At 38.2% G+C, this 22,854-nt stretch overlaps 1 protein-coding gene across 50 annotated transcripts in view; it reads right to left on the bottom strand.

Moving 5' to 3' along the window:
- The window catches only part of LOC148647083 (NACHT, LRR and PYD domains-containing protein 3-like), a 1,669,284-nt gene that overhangs the window by 792,207 nt on the left and 854,223 nt on the right, over positions 1 to 22,854 (bottom strand). The gene's annotated exons all lie outside the window — the stretch shown is intronic.

Below are 22,854 nucleotides of genomic sequence, written 5' to 3' on the forward strand. Positions count from 1 at the left end.
AGAATGGAACACCAGGCATATCATTTATTATATGAAATCTGGTATGAAAATAAACTGGGGAAAGAGTCTTGAAGACAAACCGGGACAAACACCAGATGAACAGCCTTCAGAGGCAGAAAGATACTTGTTTAGAACTGTCAGAACTGCAACCATGAAATAAATCACTAGAAACTGGTTAAAGCTGGACAGACCTTGTGTTCAAATGAAGAAGGACTCTATGAATGAAATCTCATGGAGACTATTACCCACAGAATTATAAATCAACAACAACATATACATACAGTATGTACAGGATGCCAGTCTATCAAAGAGCACACAATCACTCCAGTGCCAGTTTCCCAGAAGTCAATTAACCTACCAGCATGTTTGTGGACTGTGGGAGAAAACTGGAACACCACACAAACATGGGGAGAACATACAAACTCCACACAGATAGCACCCCAGGTCTGGAATTGAACCCAGGGCCCCATGTGATATCTGCTGCAATGAGCTGATGGAAGCAGTAACCTGGAGACTCAATGCAGGCGCAGGCTCTGCTGGAAGCAAGCAGGGCAGGCAGGAGAAAGTGAAACTAGAGACACAATCGACAAGGCAGGGGTTGCGCTAAGAGGAACTGATTAAAGCACCAGGGAGAGTCTGAAGTAGAGTCATTTAACATGTAGGGTTCAAAGCTCAGGGATCACTGCAAGACGTGGTCAAACAGGCAAGGTTAAAGCACAGGAAGAGGAGAAAACACTGAGGACATTCAAAGCTGGGAAGAAGTAATTGAGGCTAAAATAAGACATTAACATATTGATACATTTTGCATACCTAACTTGCTTCTACAGACAAATCTTTTCAGATGTATATAAAATAGAAGAAAACACAAGAGGAATACAGGAGTTAAGAGTAAGATACAAATGAGAAGTTGGGGTTGTGCCTCCCACAGTAATTGAAGAATCTAAAACCATTCAATTCTGTATAAATCCACCAACTTTAACTCAAGGAGAGAATATGAGTAAAAAGTTCATATTCAATATAGGAAGACACACCAATTACAAGCCAAATATGATAAATTTGAATCACAAACTGTTGGAAGAATGGCCAAAATTAGTGATAAGTGAAATGATTTAATCAATTAATCTCTTTACTGTGCACATTTAAATCCGCTTAATATTGAATATTTATATGGAATTTTACAACTAAACAGAAATTTTAGTAGCTGAGCATAAAAAGAAGAGGAGCATAATGCATCTGATGGTCATAAACTATTTTATTTTAGGAACATAAACATATTATGTAAACTGTATACAGATACAGCCATTCAAAATGCACGAAGTACGCTGCGGTAAAACGGCGTGGTGCATCATAATGCATCATACCGCAGTTATTATAATAGTATCCGGGATCATCTTGTTAAACCGACAGGTGGAGCTAATAAAGTTTATATGGCTGGTATTGGTATTTTAAAGAAAAATACACACCAGTATTCCACTTTCTCCCTAAACATTTTAAGCATGAAAGTCTTTAATGTAGTTATTTTGGAAATATTTTTACGTCCTCCTTCTGACAATATTAAGTTTATATACTTTCTGAAAAGTGATAATGTTTCAACCTTTTTTGTGAATTTGCTCGTTATCGGCATAAACAAAAGCATTTTAGAATTTGATTAACAGGGAATATATTATGGAATCACGTATTTAAAGAATTTAATATAATATATTTATATTCATGTACTGTCTGACGGAATAAACTGAAGAGTTAGTTAATGCGACACAGAAGATAATATTGATAATGTAGTGCTTTCAGGCTCACACTCTAACAGCTGGGGAATTGAACCCAGGTCTCCAGCATCATTCAACAAGGAAGCAGCCAGTTTAGCTACAGTGAGATTCACCTTCAACCCTGACGGACCAGGTCCCTCCTATTCATATGAAAGGCAGTGACGTCACCGCGCTGGCAAGCCCTCATCAAAGTTTAACTCGTTTAGAGCACCATACATTACAAACTCCAAGCATTTCATTTTGAGCTCACACCTGAAGAAGGCTTCACAGCCAAAATGTTACGTTTTCTCCCTTCAGCACAGAATAAACCTATTACTTGTTCCTTTGTAGACTACGCAGGCTAACGTGGCTACGCCACCTGAAGTAGGGTTGTACAGTGGTAATAGATGTGGGTGATGTTTTCCCCATTAAACAATGTGCTTATTGCACAAATCCTGCTAAACTAAAAATTAGACACAAGAAGAGTATAATTGGATAATGTTGTGAGGATCTGGTGGAATTTCTCTGTAAACTGAAGAGTTATAGAGGAGACATACTGTATCACCTCTTTATACACTTGTAAAAAAGAACATTTCACTCAGTGGGCGATGCATTGTTATCTTGAACTTGAACTTGAACTTGAACTTGAACTTTATTGCCATATGTAACCGGTACTGGTACAATGGAATTCTTACTTACAGAAAGTCTCTCGATTGTAAAACAAGTGTAAAAACAAAACAAAGTGCAAACAGTGCATCAAGACAATGTGCAAACAATAGACAATGTGCAAGTAAACATGCAGGCAGTTTGAATGTAAACAATACAGACATGTAAACAATGACTGGAGACGTACAATAAATAAATTACAATGAGGTAGATGGTGATGGTGTGGGTGTGGTCCGAGGGGGATGGCTAAATGTGTTCGCCAGTCTCACTGCTTGTGGATAGAAGCTATTGAAGAATCTAGTGGTAAGTGTCCGTATGCTCTTATATCTCTTGCCTGAGGGCAGTGGGGTGAAGAGCTCATGCCCGGGGTGGTGACTGTCCTCTGTGATGGCCAGAATTCTACCACGGCAGCGGTCCTCATAGAGCTGTTTAATCTCGGTGAGACCGCAGCCAATGATCTTCTGGGCCATATTGACCATTCTCTGCAGTGCCTTTCTTTCTCGCGAAGAGGTGTTGCCATACCACACGGTGATCCCGTTGGTGAGGACGCTCTCGATAGTGCAGCGGTAGAAGTTCACCAACACATGTATTGGCATCCCCCATCGCTTGAGGCATCTTAAGAAATAAAGGCGCTGCTGAGCCTTCTTCATGATAGAGTCAGTGTTCACAGTCCAGGTTAGATCTTTAGAGATGTGAATTCCCAAAAACCTAAAGCTGGTGACTGTTTCCACTTCCGTTCCATCAATACTGAGTGGGCTGTGAGTGTGTGGCCTGTGTCTCCGAAAGTCCACTATTAGCTCTTTCGTTTTCTTTATGTTCAAGTCCAGGTTATTGCTATGACACCACCTAAGCAGCTGTACAACTTCATCCCTGTAAGTGGACTCAATCACCTGCTAATTCATTTTATACCACGAGAAGACAGGAGAATGTGATTGTACTGTATCTGTACGGAATGTGTGTTGCGTTTACAAAATTAAAGTGTTGAAAATGTATAATTAAAAAGTAAAAAAAAAACTTAAAGCTTATGCAAAGATTCTAAGATGATCATGAGGAAGTGTATTGCATGTCTAATGGTCTTACCCCATTACTCCCGTTTTGATTAAAATCGCATGTTTAATTACTTTTATTGATTCACAGTCTGATAAAGATGGTGCGTAATTGCGCATCAATCAAAACCCTGTTTCCCTGACTGTCAGAAAAAATAATTAGCTCACTGATACGTTTATGTAGAGGTTGTGGAAATTCTCCGAAGTTGTGGTCTTTAAAATGCATTTGGTTTGAAGGCTTTCTGTGTTTCCCTTGCGAAGATATGGACATAAGAATATTCGTGAGTGGTAAAAAAAAGGCATAAAAATAAGCTTGGAAAATGATTTTTTTAATTAAAAAAATTAAAATAAAAAATGAAATATAATGTGTTCCTGTTTAACTTATACATTGCATGACTTTTAAACCTATAAAAACAGGTTTTGATAGTTAATAACCATTTTTTATGTGCAAAAAATGGCTGATTTTTCTTCCTCGTGATCAGCTTAGAATCTCTGTGTATGCTGTAAGGTTTGTACTTCTTAATTAAACGTTTAAAATACACAAATGTCATAAAGACAACACACATTTCGAATAGAAAAAATCATATTCTGTTGTCTTCCTGGTATGTAGAACAGATCAGCAGGTCTTTTTCTCCCAATCAGGGGCTCTGAAAATAGCATACCGCCCACTTCGCTCCGTCAGAGGGGGGCCACCACCGAGAGAGGGAGGAAGCGCGGAGCTCTTTATTGCACAATGGCCGTTCTGCGTCTGCATTCATAACTTAGTGCTTAAAATTAAACAATGTAAATGTAAATAATTTTCTTTGACTTCTAAGTCCCTTAATTATCATTAACCACAGGTTTCTCACCACTTAGACTACTTTTTGATACCATCATTAGACAAAGCAGGAACTTGTTGTACTTTCTAATGACATTACATGTGGAAAGATTACAGATTTTAATTGTCTTTTATTTTGTTATACATTTTAGAAAAGTTTCATCTATACATACAACACAAAACTATTCTCAATTGTATTTCTTAATGCTATGTTACATTTAGTTCATTGTTTTGAATACATCTAATTTAGAAAGTTAGGTGTTAGCATAAACTATTAGTAATCAATAATATTAAATTTAGCACTGTAATAAATTGTTGTACTTTTCCCCACATCTTGTAATACCATATTTTTATTGTCCAAATATGCATTAAATCTGACTATCAGAAAACAAGTTAAATACAAAATTAAAGAAAAATAGGGTAAAATATCATTCAAAATATTTTGCTAACAATGTTAATTTCTTTATAAAAATAAAATGTATTAACTAAGGAATAAGATGGCAAAGTTGTTAGTATGTTTTTTTCATAAATACAACAGAACCAGATGTCTCAGTGGCTTTCAAAATTAAATTATGCATGCATACCTCTGAACTAGAATTATAACGAAGCAATCCACACATTTCTAATGGTGGCCAAGTGGTTAGCGTTGCTATCTTGCAGTACTGGGCCCCTAGGTTCAATTCCTGTTGTCCTGTGTGTGTGGAGTTTGCATGCTCTTTTTGGGTTCCGTGTTTTTTCTCCATATGTGTGATATGATTTTCTCTTGCACTCCAAAACATACTGGTAGGTTAATTGGCTTATGGGAAAACTGGCCCTGATGCATGTGTGTTTGTGTCTGTCTGTCCTGTGATGGACTGGCGCTATGTCCTGGGTGTATTCTGCCTTGTGTCCGTTGCTTACTGGGATAGGCTCCAAATCCTCTGTACTGGATAAAGAGATTAGAAAATTGATGGAAGTAAAGGCACTGTGTGGATGGAACTATATACAGTGTTAGAAACCCACTATGAGATGGCAGCATCTCACTGAGGATAAATGATTTTATAGTGCTGGCTTAAGGAAACAGCCTTTTCACCTCTCTTGCACATCAGTATCCATACCTAGTTAGTTATTTAAACAAATTGCCTCTAAATATAAACATCTTAAGATGCTGGCTCTGTGGATCAGCATCAGCTATGTTTGCCCAATCCTTCATTTCATTTAAATCCAACACACAATTCAATGCTAGCAACTACACAAAATGTAAAATACAATCCTCATTTCAGGATCTACAGTATGTAAACATACAGTCTGTTAACTTCATCATCTTCCTCTGCAGTCTGTAACATTTCCTGTCATGTTGTCAAAAGTATGCCTAACCCCATTAAGAAGTGTTCTTGTTATCAGTGTATTCATCAACTTTCATCAAATTATCTTTTTCCTACCTACATCACTAGTCTTACATCCTGCAATAACTCAGCCAACACTTAAATCCCTAAAAACTGCTTTTGTTAATTTGTTTAAATCACAAATAGCATATGTACAGTAAATACCAGCCATGTAGTACTCTGCATTTGGAATAATAGTTTTTTTAAAGGGAACTAGACAAATCAAGAAAGGCATTTTTTCTAGAATTAATAAATGCACATCCAGTTCACTGGGGTAATAAAATCCACACTGAACAATCTCCGATATGTTCAGAATTGGACAGCCAGAATCCTGATCGGGATGCATTACGCCTGTCTTCAAGTCCTTGCACTGGCTTCCTATCAGGTTTCGAGTTTCGAGTCAACTTCTAAATCCTCAATCCATCTGACTCTGGTCTTCTAGCTGTCCTCGAGAACATCTACACTCTGTGGATAACAGGACCTTCTCTAGCTGCACCCTAAAGCTCTGAATTTGTATCCCCAGTGATATCAGAGTCACCTCCCCTGAGTGCATTTAAATTTAACCTCAAAACCTCTCTTTTCAGAAGACATAGTGTCTGTATCTGCTTCATGTTCTAATTTTGGTAGCACTTCTAGCTGCTTGTCTTTCTTATACAGTATGTATTTACTTTGTAATCTGTGGTCCTTATAACTGTTTTTACATCTACTGTATTGTTTTGAGATGCCCCTTTTAAAGGTACTATATAAAATAAAGCTTTTTATTATTGTTATAGAGAAACATGATCAGATTTTCCCTGGTTCAGAAAAAAATATACTAGTTTGTCACTCTTCTCACACCCTCTTGCTAAATGGCTTTTCATACTAATCTGATCAATCTAACTGCCTATTTTCTGTGATTTCTATATCCTGCTAGATTTATAATTATTCTGAAAGTATTCTTCTTGAAATGACTCATTTCTAAATTTCTGTTTTCACTGTTAACATCTTGCAGCAACTCTGCAACAAAATATATACTTAGCTCAACCAGACAGTTCATCCTGCTACAGTATATGAATATTATTATATCGTTAGTAATTTCTTTAGATAAGCAATTCCATATTACAGTATATTCCCTATTAATCAAATTCTAAAAAGTATGCGTGTTTTTACTGTGATAACGAGCATATTCGCAGAAAATGTTAAAACATTATAATTTTCTACAAAGTATATAAACTTAATATAGTCAGAAGGGGCACATAAAAACGTTTCCAAAATAACCACATGTAAGACTTTGATGCTTAAAATGTTTAGGAAGAAAGTGGAATATTGGTGTGTATTTTTTATTTAAACTACCAATACTAGCCATATACAGTTTACATAATATGTTTATGTTCCTACATTAATATCGTTTATGGGCATGTGAAAGGCATAGTGAATCGGAGATTTTCAAAACTTACTCTGTATGATACTCTGTATCACAGAAGTGCTGTGGTGCTACTTTTTGTCAATCAAAAAATAGTCTTTTCGTTTACAAAGATGGTTACAAAGTAAGTGGACCATGGTAATACATTGAGTTTACAGCTTATCCAAGGTCATTCATTATTAATACTATTAGTAATATCTTCTGTAAAGACTTTGATGCATAAAATATTTCTGCATAATTAAAATATTTATGATGCAGATGGAAGGTTCTGTACTTTTGTCCAACTGAGTAATCTTGGTTTTATAAAAAATACCAACTTTTTAATGTTTAATGATTAACATGCTGTAATACACAGTTTTAAATTATTAAAAATCTAAAGAGTATACAACTTTATTCTTAATTGGAAAAAATTCTTAATTGGAAAAAGACTGTCCTTCAGCAGTGATTGGGATTCGAAACCGTGCGTTTTCTGGTGACAGCTCAAATGCTGTACATAAGACGTTAAGCTTTATTAGCTCCACCTGGCAGTTTTACAAGGTGATTCCTTGTTTTACCGCAGTGTACTTCATGCATTTTAAATGGCTGCATCCCTATATACAGAAATAGAAAGACTTTGACTTTTAACCATAATAAAAATTGCTTCACATTTATTATTATATTTTATTATGATGTCATCTTCTTATAGTTATTTTAGTTAGTTAGTGTTGTTGTTTTTCTTCAAATGGTTTATTAATCCCAAATGTAAATGACCAATACCGGAGTAAGTAAACTGGAGATTTTGATGTTTGTAGAGATTTTGAGAAAAACAACTTTCCCATTTAAAGAAAATAAACCATTTGAAGAAAAAAAACAGGGTTTTAACTATAACACCACAACAAATAATTAATAATTATATAAAGCAATAATATAATTATTATTACAAAAAGTAATAAAAAGTAATACAAAGAATAAAGAAATTGATCATGAAACTAAACAAATCTCATCCCTCACAAAACTACACAACACTGCACATGTTTTACACATGAAAGACCCTCTACACAGACTCCCACATGTAACATAGTCAAAACACACCAACACCTTCAGACAAGAGTCTACGGTACAAGAGTACTACTCTTTACTGGAGGAATTCTAGAGACATCCTGCTCTTCACCAACCCCTCAAACACTACTCCTCTACAGACCCTCCACCTGAGACTGTGTTAATCCTGCTCTTGTAGAAGAGGAGTTGGCTCTGGCCCAGCAGAAAGTGCACTGGGTACAATTCTCTTCTTACTAACATAACTCACCCTGAACACAACAGCAGCCGGAACACAACCGCACATCCTGAGTATTTTTTCTTTGAGAATAAATGTGGATGCCTTGCACAATGTTCATCCTCTCCAGACATTTTACCAATCCTAATCCAGTCCCTTCTGTTCCTCTTTTTTCCTGATAATCTCTCCCTTTTTCCCCCCATCTATTGAATTTAAACTCACCCACACCTCCAAGCTCACTAGTTGATCCGTACACTCTAGATCTCTCCATAGTGCTGTCGTGATTCTCGCTCTCCAGCTTTTTACTCTAGGGACACGTAGCCTCGGACCCCCTCAAGTTCAATGAGCACAGTACATGTTTATTTAACCTGGTTGAACTAAAATATAGCTTGCATTCACTAGAACCCTTACAGTATAGCACCCCAAACAATTACAGTATCTCCACAGTTTTACTAGAGGAATTCTACTGAGATCCTGCTCTTCACCAACCCCTCAAACTCTCACTCCCTCTACAGACCCTCCGCCTGAGACTGTGTTTATCCTGCTCTTGTAGAAGAGGAGTTGGCTCTGGCCCAGCAGAAAGTGCACTGGGTACAATTCTCATCTTACTGACATAACTCACCCTAAACACAACAGCAGGGCTGCTGAAGGTCAGAATAAGGTTAGAGAAGAGGTGGATCAAGAGACTCAACATGGGAGTCAGACAGGTTCAGGTGCTATAGCAGTGAAAGTGTACCTGAATATCAACACAGAAGTGAAACCATAACCAAAGGTACAACATTACATTCATACAGTATATAACACATGGGATGACCTAGGTTCTTAATGTGACCGATGTTAATGTTCTTAATGTGGCATAACAAAATGACACTTTTAATTTGGCAGTGCCTCCACCTGAAACAGACCTGAATCAATCTGTGAGTATATTAGGCTTTTGGGACACATACTGCAGCCTACTGCTAATGTAGCAGTACTGCCAAATTGTTATGTACTGCTAGCTACATTAAGTGACACTAGCTTGGCAGCACCTTTCAAAATGAAATGAAAGCCTAAACCCTGCTTTAGAAAAAAAATTCCTGGACCAGGTAAAGTCAACTTTAGCAAAGACACTTATATAACAAAACCAGGGTTATGTACTATTAGGTGAGGGTCTGTAGAATAGATCTGAGCTACTTTTGGAGAGGGACAATTTTTTGTTTGTTTGGGAGGGGAGTTAGACCACTCCCTGTGCATCACTGCATGGTCCCAGTCTGGGTGGTCTTATCAACCCCAGCAGTTGTGACAGAGACCCTATGTGACAAAAACAAGGTGATTTTCTATTAGCTGTGGGTCTGTAGAATAAATTTAAGGTATTTTTGAAGAGGCACAAATTTTTCTTTGGTCATGACAGGAGTGAGACCACACCTTGCTCATCACTGCACGGTCCCAGTCTGGTAATAGGAGGTGCTCTACATACATCATTAGTTTTGACAGAGACACTTATCTGACAAAACCAAGGTGATTTTCTATTAGCTATGGGTCTGTAGAATAGATTTGAGCTACTTTTGGAGAGGCACAAATTTTGGTTTGGTCGGGAGGGGAGTGAGACCACTCCCTGTCCATCACTGCATGGTCCCAGTCTGGAAACAGCAAGTGGTCTTATAAACCCCAGCAACATTTGCAAAGACGTTTATCTGACAAAACCATAGTGATTTTCTATTAGCTGTGGGTCTGTAGAATAGATTTGAGCTACTTCTGGAGAGTCAAAATTTTTTGTTTTGTCAGGAATTTTTCCTGTCTAGAAGAGCATAGCTCTGTGTCAGTTTGCAAGCAGAAAGTGATATAAAAACACCAAAGAGATTGCAAGAAAGAAAAAAAATATTGAAGAACGGCAATTTCCTATTACCTGTGCGTCTCTGTATCACATTCCACCCAGTTTTAAGGATGTACAAATTGTTGTTGTGCTATAAATATGACTTTATCTTGTTCAGGATTTTTTTTTCCTAAAGCAGGGTTAGGGTAGTTTTATTCTGAAAGGTGCTGCCAAGCTGGTGTCACTTAATGTAGCTAGCATCACGCTACTAACGCCCTTCTGCTATGTTTATTTACCTTGGTTGAACTACAATATAACTTGTATTTCACCTGAATGTATTAATATTAACATTATATTCACATAGTGTACTAAAACAACAAAAAATGCATATGAAAACAACATAAATTTTTCACAAGGCTACAGATGGAACAGACTAGACTGGATTTAAAACACATGTAAGCTAATTGACAGAAATGGTAGAGTTCAAGACGACGTACTGTCTGATACCTCCGAAGTTATCTCCGTATTCATTTAAATAATTTAAGTGTGATAACACTTTGTTACGGAGCCCGGGAGGGGCCATCAGTAGGAAAAAAAGTTATATCGAGGGAATGATGTACAATTCGTGCTCACGAAATTACTTTTTCCTTTGTTTTCCTTGTGTCACGGTATTCGCACGCATGTAGAAAGTTTCTAAAATGCCAGCATTATCCCAGGCTCCGAGCAACCACTATCAAACGCTATATAACACATTTCTGCATCTTTATATCTGTTGTGTATCTTAATAAAGATCCGTTCTTATATTATTTTAACTATTTTATTAACTACACAGATCACGCCCTTACACCCTATATTCCAGCCTTCTACTATCTCGTTCTGTTGTCTCGCGATGTCAACTCACTATACTACATCCCTTCCTTTGTTATTTTTAAAATCCATAACTTTACCATACAATTGTAACAATTCTATATCAACACACAGTAAACGGTTATTAACTATTACAACAAAATGTATGTAAAACCTTCCATTTCTATTCAACACATTCAACTTTTTTTACAACTATTTCTATGCGTACCAACTCAAATTTTAGTTCAATTTCTACTTAAGTCACTTCTAAATATCACCTCATTTCTAGCAGTCTAAGCAACATCTACATAGATAACAAACAAAATAGAGCCATTTAACATTTGGAGAGCAATGCAAGTCCTATATTTTTAAATGTTTCTGTAACAAGCCGGTTTCCTGATAACCCTGCCACTTCTGGTTGTTACTTCACTTCTGGGTAAAGTTACTGGCTCTCCTACGGATGTACTCTCCACTCTCTGAGGACTCTGCACTTCCTCCACGTCAGAAAGCCAAGTATTCTCCACATTTTCTGCTTCTGCAGATTCAAAATCAAGATCCAATGGAGGAGCGTGTCGAAGATGTTTTACATTTCTCATTATTTTTGAGCCATCTTCCACATCCACTAACTCAAAAGAGTTACAAGAGGTGTTGAGGGGTTTATGATCCGTTTGAAGTGTGAACTTGCCTCCCCATAAATATGTCCTAAAATGTTCCACTGCCCAAACACAACCCAAGGTTTCACGCTCTATTTGCGAGTAATGCCTTTCTGTTGGGGTAAGTGAGCGACTTGCATATGCCACTGGTTTGTTCTGTCCATGTTCTTGTCTTTGTAGTAATACTGCTCCAAGCCCTACAGGACTCGCGTCACTGATCACTACTGTTGGCACATCTAGTTTGAAGTATGCCAGACACGGTTCAGTTACAAGTTTTCTTTTCAACTCGGCAAAGGCTTTCTCAGTTTCCGATGTCCATTCCCACTTCTGTCCTTTCCTCGTTAGTTTTCTAAGGGGTTCTGATATATCTGCATAATTAGGAATGAATTTCATCAAAAATCCACAAGTGCCTAAGAACGAGCGCAAAAGTGCAACATTCTAAGGTCTCAATGCACTGCAAACAGCTGTCACCTTTTTCGGGTCTGGTTTTATTCCTTCTGCAGTGACCACTGATATGTCCCAGTATCTCGATCTCTTTCAGGCCAAAGATACACTTATCTTTATTTAAAGTTAAGCCTCTGTCTTAGAATCTTTGGAATACTTGCCTGTGCCTCTGTTCTAGTTGTTCTTCATTTTCTGCATGTACTACAACATCATCCATATACCATACAACACCAGGCATTGCACACAACATCGAGTCCATAGCCTTCCGATAGGCCTCTGGGGCACTAGACAAGCCAAAAGGAACTTTTCTGAAACGGTAACAACCCCTGTGTGTGATGAAGGTAGTCAGGTGTCTTGATTCTGCTTGAGCTGCTTCATGAATTCTAGCGACTGTAAGAGCTCTTTCTAAAGTCAGCCCTTCCTCCTGCAACAATTTATCACGCAGTCTCTTATGTGCACATTTTTCCAAAAGCTGATCTCTTAACATGTCAGCTTCTAATACTCCAAAGTCACACGATTTAGCCAGTTCTCTTAGTGCATTCACAAAAGCATCAACAGATTCGTCCTGAGACAGAGTTCTCTGCCTAAATTTATGCCGTACCAAAACAACATTTCTCCGCGGTGTAAAGTAAGCGTCTAAGGCAGCTACAGTCTGTTCATATGTACCTTTTTCTCCAGGGAGGTTGGCGAAAATCCGCTGCACGGGCGCCCCGATACAGTGCAGTAATGTAGCCCGTCTCACGGCATCCGGAGCTTCTGTAGATCCACTGGCTATTTAAAAAAATCTGTACGACTCCATCCATATATTGTATGATAGAACGAAAACCTGCAGTGTTCTGCTCGCTTTGAGTTCGTCAAGCACTCATCTCTCGTCGCCATAAATGTTGTGTATCTTAATAAAGAGCCGTTCTTATATTATTTTAACTGTTTTATTAACTACACAAATCATGCCCTTACACCATATATTCCAGCCTTCTACTCTCTCGTTCTGTTGTTTCGCGATGTCTACTCACTATACTACAAGTACAGTACTCTCACACGAACCATAGTCAAAACACACCGACACCTTCACACAAGAATCTCTACAGTTTAACTGGAGGCACCAGTTATAAAAACATCAAAAATAAGAAACAATGACGTGACCCTGCCTAACTTGAATTGCATGACTTTAAAAGATTAGTTTAGTTGAAAAAAAACGTTTTATGTGCACAAAAACAGGTGATTTTCTTCCTCGTGATCAGCTTGGAAACTTACGCTGTAAATTACTTTTTAATCAAACGTTTAAAACACTTGAATTTCATAAACACAAAGAAAAAAAACATATTCTACTATTTTCCTATGGTACGAAGCAGATCAGTAGGTCTTTTTTTCCCAATCAGAGTCTGAGAAAATATCTCCCCGTCCACTGCGCTCCGTCAGAGAAGCGGCGGCACCGAGAGAGGGAGGAGGCGCGGAGCTCTGTAATACAGAATGAGCCGTCTGCAGCCTGGAACGCTTAAGGCACAGATCGCGTCTGCCTGTATAACGTAGGTTTTCAAATTAAGCAACGTAAATAATTTCCTTTGACTTCCAGTCCTTTAATTATCATTAAGGATAGCTACTTTCTCACCAATTATATTTATTTTTTAAAAGCATTGTTAAACAAAGCAGGAGCTTATTGTACTTCCTAATGTCATTGACATGTGGAAAGATTATAGATTTTAATCGCCTTTAGGTTTTTATCAATTTTAGCAAAGTGTCATCAAAACAAATGCCACAAAACTATTCTCGATTGTATTTCTGAATGTTATGTCTAACTTAGTTCAATATTTGAAATACAAGTCATTGTTCAAATGTACGTTAAATCCGAGTATTGAAAAATATGTAAAATACAGAATTAGTAAAGAAAAATATATAAGGATACAATATATTTTAAAATATTTTGCTATCAACAATTAATAACAGTCTTAACTGTTTATAGCAATTAAATGTATTAACTAAGGAATAGGGTGGCAGTGTTTAGCATGCTTTTGGTAAGTTTTTTCATAAATACAACAGTTGCACCAGATATCTCAGTGACTTCCAAAATTAAATTATGCATGCAAATCTGTGAACTAGAAAGATAAATAATCTATACATTTCTAATGGTAGCACAGTGGTTAGCATTGCTATCCTACAGTGCTGGGGCCCCAGGTTCAATTCCTGAGGTACAGTATGTGTGGAGTTTGCATGTTCTCTCTGGGTTCATGTGGGTTTTCTCCAAGTACTCTACAGGTACCTACATACTGGTAGGGTTAATTGGCTTATGGAAATACTAATAAGCCACACTCACTCGTCTGAGTGTGTGTTTCTGTCTGTTTGTCTGCCCTGTGATGTATTCTGGGTGTATTCTGCCTTGCGTCCGTTGCTTGCTGGGATAGGCTCCAGCTCCCCTGTACTGGATAAAGAGATTGGAAAATGGACAGAACTAAAGGAATTGTGTAACTATACACAGTGTTAAACCCACTATGAGATGGCAGGATCTCACTGAGGATAAATTATTTTATAGTGCTGGTTTAACAAAACCAGCTTCTCCACCTCTCTGGCACATCAGTATCCATAACTAGTCGGTATTTAAACAAATTGCCTCTAAATATAAATATTTTCAGATGCTGGCTCAGCATCAGTTATGTTTGCCCATTCCTTCAATTTATGTGCATCCAAAACACAGTTGAACACTAGCAATTTCACAAAATCTAAAATACAATCCTCATTTCAGTATCTATGTAAACATTCAACAGTGGATATTCAGTGAGTCTGTTTACTTTATCACCTTCCCCTGCAGTCTGTAACATCTCCTGTCCATTTGTCAAAAGCATGCCTAACCTTCTTAGGAAGTGTCCTTGTTATCAGTGTATTCCTCAACTTTCCCCAAATTATCTTTTTCCTACCTACCTCTACATCTCTAGTCTTAACATGCTCCATGAGAAGTTAGTTTTAACCTGTGCCTTTTCATCTACCACATGGTAACAAACAATCTTTGTCTTATTTTACTGTGCCTGCCATTTTGTGCAGCCTGCAGATAACACTTTCAGTTATTCTAGATGAAACCTTTTCTACTACTTTGAGAAACTGAAAATCCCTTTGTAATTTTCATCCCTGTCCCAACTCCTCTTCATTCTTCATTTCAACTATACTGTTACTACAGGACGTTTTAGGTCCACATTCCAGCTTCTGTGTTGTTCATTTATTTCTTTCTCACTGTTCAAGGTTTCTCTTACTTTCTTAACTCTACAGCTAGTAGATTTTTGTCTGTACATCCTCCCTTGCTTCTTTTTCAACCTTTCTATTCTTCTCCTTCAGTGTCTGCAACCTGGCATCTCATATTCTAACCATACCTTGAATATCCCTATACCCTGCATTCATGTCTAATATACCTGTATGCTGTTATTTTGCACATTGTTTTTTTTTTTGCAAGAGCACTTCAGACACACTGTTACTATCCTAAACATAACTCCTAATGTTTTGCTCCCTGCAATAACTCAGCCTAGCTTATATCCTCAAAAACTGCTTGTATTAATTTGTTTAAATCACATACATCATATGTAAATACCGGCCATGTATACAGTAGCATTAAAAAAAGGTGCATTGTGGAACATCACACGGATTTATTTGATTTTAAAGGGAACTAGAGAAACCAGAAGGGCTTCTTTTTCTAGAATTGATGACTGCACATCCTGTTCAGGGTAATAAAATCCGCACTGAGCAATCTCCAATATGTTCAGAATTTGACAGCTAGAATCCCGACCAGGTTGCATGCAAGCAATCACATTATGCCTATCTTCAAGTCCTTGCACAGGCTTCCTATCAGGTTTCGAGTCAACTTCAAAATCCTCATCCTCATTCACTACCTGTCTGGCTTATTACCTGTCTACTCCCCACCTTGCAACCTTTGTCCCTCTGACTCTGGTCCTCAAGAACATCTACATTCTGTGGGTGACAGGGCCTTCTCTAGCTGCACCCCAGAGCTCTGGATGTGTATCTCCAGTGATATCAGAGTCACCGACTCTGAGTGCATTGAAATCTAACCTCAAAACCTTTCTTTTTAGAAAGGCTGTTTTTTAGTGTCTGTATCTACTTCATTTTCTAACTTTGGTAGCACTTCTGCTTGTCTTTCTTATTTGTATTTACTTTGTAACTTGTGGTCCTCATAACTGTTTTTACACCTGCTATATTGTTGAGATACTTGGATATGTGCTATAAACTATAAATAAAGTTTCTTGTTCTTGTTATAGAGAAACATGATCAGATTTTCCCTGGTTCGGAAAAAAATAGGGTCTAAACTATACTGGTTTGTCACTCACACCCTGTTTGCTAAATTACTTTGCATACTGATCTGATCAATCTTACTATACATATTTTTTTAGCTTTCCCCATCCTGTTAGATTTATAATTATAATCTCCTTCTCAAAATGAGTCATTTCTAAATACCTGTTTTCACTGTTACCATCTTACACCAACACAGTGACAAAATATATACTGATCTTAACTTGACAGCTGTCGAGTCCTAAATTCATCATGCTACCAACATTGAATAAAAAATCTTTAGATTTCTATATTTATTTCTTTATTTAGTGGTTCCATTAGTAACAGGCTAAATTACTTTCTTGGAAAAATGTCTTTTATGTGTTGCAAAAAAAAGCTGACTTGCTTTAACACAATATATTTACAAAACATTTCCCCTCACAATCTACGTGAATGCTCAACTATTTGAAAAGCCTTCCATAAAACTATGTTTGCTACTAATTCATATACTGTAAGGCTTTCTGATAAAATTACTGTTTTTCATATGTGTTAATTTTCTGACTCTTTATGACCCATCAAACCTTCATTCTCACCCTGCCAGAAATGCACCTGATTATTCAAGCCCCTCACTCTCTGCCAAATCTGCTTCAGGTTCACATGTTCTTTGTAATACATGGCTTTCTGTGATTTTTTGTATATCTAAGGTTTTGCAACTGTCCCTGCATCTTCTGCACTATGTCTGGTCATGACTTTTTTCTGTTTGCTTATTTCAAAGTAACACCATGTAGCGGCAAGGCTTATTAAATATAGGAGTTAAGTTTGCTGCTCCCTTGCCAGTCTCTCTCTCCCTCATCTTAGTGGTGTTGGACACAGAGAGGCCATTCCATTTGGTTCAGATTTAAAGTGTTTTTCTATCTTATAGAGTTTCCTGATATGGAACAACTCCCAAGGCTGAAATTCTCCATCCATCCTAATAAATGGTCATTCTGGCGCCTTACTGTCTGGGAGATTCCTTGGGAGAGTCTCATCCCAGATTGTTTAAAACGCTAATGTCAGAGAGCGTGGTTACTCATCCTCCACCTCGATCAGCCAAACAGGAACTGGTAGGGCAGGGTAACCCCATGTGGATCTTGAATGCCCATGGAACATTCAACCAATGAACAACCATAGTTCCTCCAGGAAGGGGCCCCTCCAGGACATTCTCAGACACAGCTCGGACAATCACATGACGGCCAGTGTGTCCGAGTGCCAGAACTTTACTTTGTTCTAAGAGTCAAGACCGGAGGTCGCCTGCGCGTAACCAAAGGATCCGCCTGAGGTTAGCCCAGCAGAAAGCCTCGTGAACCGCTGGTACCCCACCGTGAATGCTCGCCTGATCAACAACTGAACTACGGTCGGAACTGTCGACAGCTGAATCTCAGTATTCAGGACTAGCGCTACAAATGGAATGACCGGTCTTCTTCCCGTATAAAAAGTGTGACTTGCTCGCACTTGCAGTCACTTTTCATAACTCTGCTAGTTAAGCCAGGACTAACTAGGCGGTGTTCAGAGAGCCCACTGCCAGTGCGCCGCAGCAGGAATCTCTCCCTCCTTCTCCCACACCTCACACCAGGACTGCCTGGCACCAGGCCAGAGAATGCCGATTGGACGCAGCAATAGCCTGTTGGTGTTCCTTTGCGTCTGCGGGAGATCTGAATCCACATAAATTAGATGATTGTTCAACATTCTGCATTATAGCTTGAGAATTCAATTGTTACCTCAACCCCAGTTGATATCAGTTTAATTCCTATGATTGACGTACTTGCTTTTAAGTATCTAGTGTAGAAGTTGTAATCAAAGCTTCTTAATGAAACAGTATAAATGACTGGTATACTGAATGTATGTCTCTTGATTTGTTACTCTTCGTGATTGATTTTATACCTTATTTATTCTGCTAACCCTCACTCTTAAGATCTGTTATGTTTATATGCACATTTTATATATTAATAATGGATTCTCGTGTATTAGTATCTGTGTGTGTGTTGCTGAGTTATTCCGCAAAGAATCATTTTGTGACTTACTGCTACAATTAATAATTGTCCCAGTAAATGCACAAAACCCCTACAACCAGCTCCATTTCTAAAACTTTTTTCCATGTACATTTTTGTATTTATTTACATCTCTAACACTTAAATGTCCTAAATTTTCATTTGTCTTAATTTTTTAGACTGAATTTTAGTTTGAGCCTTAAAAAGTTTAAGGTTTCTCTATCTTTTTTTTCTTGTCCTACAGAGCACTTTAATTGTGAAGTTTCCAGCATGTTTACATTAATCTATGTACATAAACTGTTATTACTCATTACCAAATTATTGCATTATGGCTTAATTTACCCTTTCCTGAACTTCAATGGCAAGCAGTGCTGGTGCTGTCTCTGGTGCAATCTTTTGCAGCTGAAATTTCACTGTTTAAAAGAATAAGAAATTAGATTGCTCATAAATCCAATCCAATCTCATGGTTCTCAAACTGTGGTACGTGTACCACTGCTGGTATGTGACGTGCCCCCAGGTGGTACGCCAGATGACCCTGGAAATTTGTTGTGTGCACACGTACTCCGATACAGTTCGTGCTTATACTTGAGTGGACACAAGTGCTACTATGTGATTCTATACCATTGTATCGGAATGCATGTTATGAACGTAAGTGACCACTTGTATTTAAAAAAGTTATCTTCAGCAAATAGGGAGGTAAGAGAATGTGCTTGGTTTTGGAACAATGCCAATCTTGTGAGCACAGGAAAGCGTAATAGATAACAGTAAAATATTTAAGGACTGTTCTAGGTTAATTTGAGAAAAATACACTGTGTTTCGCTCCCATGCGCATGAAATAAAGCTTCTTTTAACTTCTGAGACCGACTCCTGAAACAGAAAAGGGGGAAAATGCAAGCTTGCGGATTGCTAAAGCAGGTAAGCCCCACACTATTGGTGAAGAACTTTGTTTACTGTTGGCAAAAGAGCTGACAAATATTATGTGTGGAGATAAAGCTGCTAAACAGCTCAACCTGCTGCCCCTTTCGAATGACACTGTCACTCGTAGAATTACTGATATGGCAGATGATGTCAAAAGTACGCTGATAGAGGTGAGCAAATGCTTTTCAATGCAATTAGATGAGTCTGTAGATGCCATTGATTTGGCCAATTTCCTCGTTTACGTTAGATATGATTTTTAAGGCACGTTCCATTTCTGTTCCGTAAGCCGCTACCAACAAAAACTACAGGAAAGCACATATTTCAGCTTCTGAATGAATTATTCAAAGAGAATGGCATCGACTGGAAAAAATGCGTCGGAGTTTGTACAGACGGTACTAGAGTGATGACAGGCAGACACAGCGGTGTAGTTGCACGAATTAGAGAGAGAGAGTGTTCCAGATATGAAGTGGACGCACTGCAGCATCCACTGCGAGGCCTTGGCTGTCAAGGAAATGCCAGAGGATTTAAAAACTGTTAGACTCCGCTGTCAAAGTTGTGAATTGTATCAAGGCTCAACCAAGGAATTCACATCTGCTTTGCTCCACTAAACAGGCTCATCCCTCTTACTGAAATGGTAAGTGCTCAGTGCTATTTTTATTATATGTGTATGTGAGTGTGTGCGTGCATGCGTGCTCATGTTGGTCACTGAGATTTTTTGTGGTTCATATGAGAAGAAGACTTAGTAGTCACAGTAGGTGGTAGTTGGATGCTTTGGTTTGATCAGGGGTGGTACTTGGTCCAAAATGTTTGGAACCACTAACTTACTCTATATTCTATATAACACAAAGTAATTGCTCTCTGAAAATGCTATTTTTCTTGTTTGTTTTGGAGACCTTGATCGATACTGATTTACGATGTCAAAACCCATTTATTTTCTATTGATACAGATGCAGCCATTCAAAGTGCGTGGCCCAGACACGTACCGCTGGTAATTGGCTACGCCATCGTGCATCATACTGCGGTACGTGATTGGTTGACCGACAGGGGCACTCGTGGTGTGTTGGTCGGTCGTAGAAAGATTTAAATGTCTTTACTGTGCCGTTTTAGTATTGAATATTTATATGGAATTTTACCACTGAAGGGAAATCTTAGTAGCTGAGCATAAAAAGAATAGGAGCATACTGTAACGCGTGTGAAGGCCATAAATAATATTAATTTTGGAACATAAACATACAGTATTATAGTATATGGTTGTTCTCAGTTCTTTAAAGAAAAAATACACACCAGTATTCCATTTCTCCCTAAACATTTTAAACATCGAAGTCTTTAATTAACATGTGAAATAACGTGTATAAAAAGTGGTAGTTTTAAGCTTTTCTGTGAATACGCTCGATACCGAAGCCAACAAGCATACTTTAAGAATTTGATTAATAGGGAATATAATATGGAATTGCGTATCTAAAGAAATTAATAACAATATAATTATATTAATGTCCCCCGCCCCGCTCAACAATCGTAGGAAGAACACGAAACAGCCTGTTAATAAAATTGTTGCAATTTTGTTCGGTCAGTTCTTCCTCCCAGAATTTGTAGATCGCATTGATCAGTTCTTGCTTTGTGCTGGGTTTAGCAGTTTTCCGAACATAGTCTTTCAGCGAATGCCAAACCATCTCTATCGGATTTAAATCTGGGGATTCAGCTGGAGTTTTCACCCAGTTCACTCCTTCTGCTATAAGCCTCGCCCTTGCTGCTGTGTTTCGGATCGTTGTCTTGAAAGAGACAGTGCCTTGATCCAAAGTGCTCCCTGATATATGGGGTGGCATGCTGTTTCACCTAGACTTCCTCGAAGAATTCACGATCCATAATTCCTTTGAAAATAAGAAGTGGTCCGGGCCTCTTCTAGATATACCCCCCCAGATGTGAACCTTCAGTGGATGTTTGGGCTTTGGCCTGTCCACATATCTCCCCTATTTACAAAATGACATGGTTGAAAACGTGTCTCTACCTACTGCGACTCGAACATGGAATGGTTAAAGATGACAACAAGTCAGGCACCCAGAGGTGGGGGGTGCGTCTTTCCGCCTCCATAACATTAGCAAGTTTAAAAAATTGCGTCGAAAAGCCAGGCGTAACAATTGTTTCCTTTTTCTGATCACTACCTGTTTGGATACTCATCTCACCTGCCCTGTTCTTTGTTTCCTTGTTATTTTCTTTGTATGCCTGCTGTGATCACAAACAGCACAACAGACATTGTACAGCGTATACTATTCTTGTGTATATAATTATATTGTCATTAATTTCTCTAGTGGTTTTTTGTACAGTAATTAATGTATCTATTTCGTGCTTTGTGTTGGTTTTTTTTGGTTAGTTTGTGATTTTCACTTTGTTTTTTTTTTTGGGTGTGGACTTTGGGAACAGAGTTCCTCATATTAAACACCATTGCACATCTTTGCAATTGTGGCTGTGCCATCGTTATTGTAATCTTCTATCTACGCCTCTAAACTCTGCAAGGAGGAGATTGTGACAACTGTACTTGATTGGAAACAAATGCGTGATTGGATCAACGAAATGCTGTGGTGTTACTTTTACAAAGACGGTCAATGAAAAAAAGAATGTGGAGCAGGGCAATACTTTGAGTTTACAGCTTGTCCAAGGTCATTCATTATAAATACTATTAGTAATATCTTCGGTAAAGACTTTGATTGCGACAGCTCAAACATGAGAGGTTGACCTTTATTAGCTCCACCTTGCGGAAATTCTGGATACTATTATTTTACCTGCGTTATCATGCGGTATTATGCGGTTCTATGCGAGAATATACGGTATTAATACGTATATTTTTTGCGTCAAGGGCAAGTAATGTGACTGATTTTTCTCTCTGTTTCATTAACTAAACTCAAAGATCACAAGTGCCACCATTTTAAATGGGATGTGTAGTTCTTAGTTCAGTTAGAATTTTAACTGTATGTACTGGCTTCGTATTTGGCCAGGGCTTTAAAGAGAGGGAGCACCAAAAATATTTGGAGCCATCTCCGCTTTAAAGGTACCCTCCTCGTGGAAGAATGTTCACTTTAAATGTTTGCCCAGCCTACTAGAGGAATTCAAGAGAGATCCTGATCTTCACCAACCCCTCAAACACTCTACAGACCCTCCACCTGAGACTGTGTTTATCCTGCTCTTGAAGAAGAGGAGTTGGGTCTGGCCCAGCAGAAAGTGCACTGGGTACAATTCTCTTCTCATTGACATAACTCACCCTGAACACAACAGCAGGGCTGCTAAAGGCCAGACTAAGGTTAGAGAAGAGATTCATCATGGGAGTCAGGGAGCAGGTATTGTAGCAGTGAAAGTGAACCTGTTTCGCTGCAAGGAAGTGTAACTATAATCAGAAGTATAACATTAAATTCATACAGTATATATGATATGGGATGACCTAAGTTCTTAATTTGACCGATGTTGTGGCCCACTTCAGTCAATTGCAAAAAAAAAAACCTTTTAATTTGGCAGTGGCTCCTCCTGAAACAGCCATGAATCAATCTGTGAAGATATTAGGCTTTTCAGGAATTTCAACTGTAATTCTAACAGTGATCACAAGATGACTTCACAAGTTTTGTGTGCCCAGTTT

Source organism: Lepisosteus platostomus, chromosome 16, assembly GCF_059453375.1.
Source record: "Lepisosteus platostomus isolate fLepPlt1 chromosome 16, fLepPlt1.hap1, whole genome shotgun sequence".
Taxonomy (NCBI): domain Eukaryota; kingdom Metazoa; phylum Chordata; class Actinopteri; order Semionotiformes; family Lepisosteidae; genus Lepisosteus; species Lepisosteus platostomus.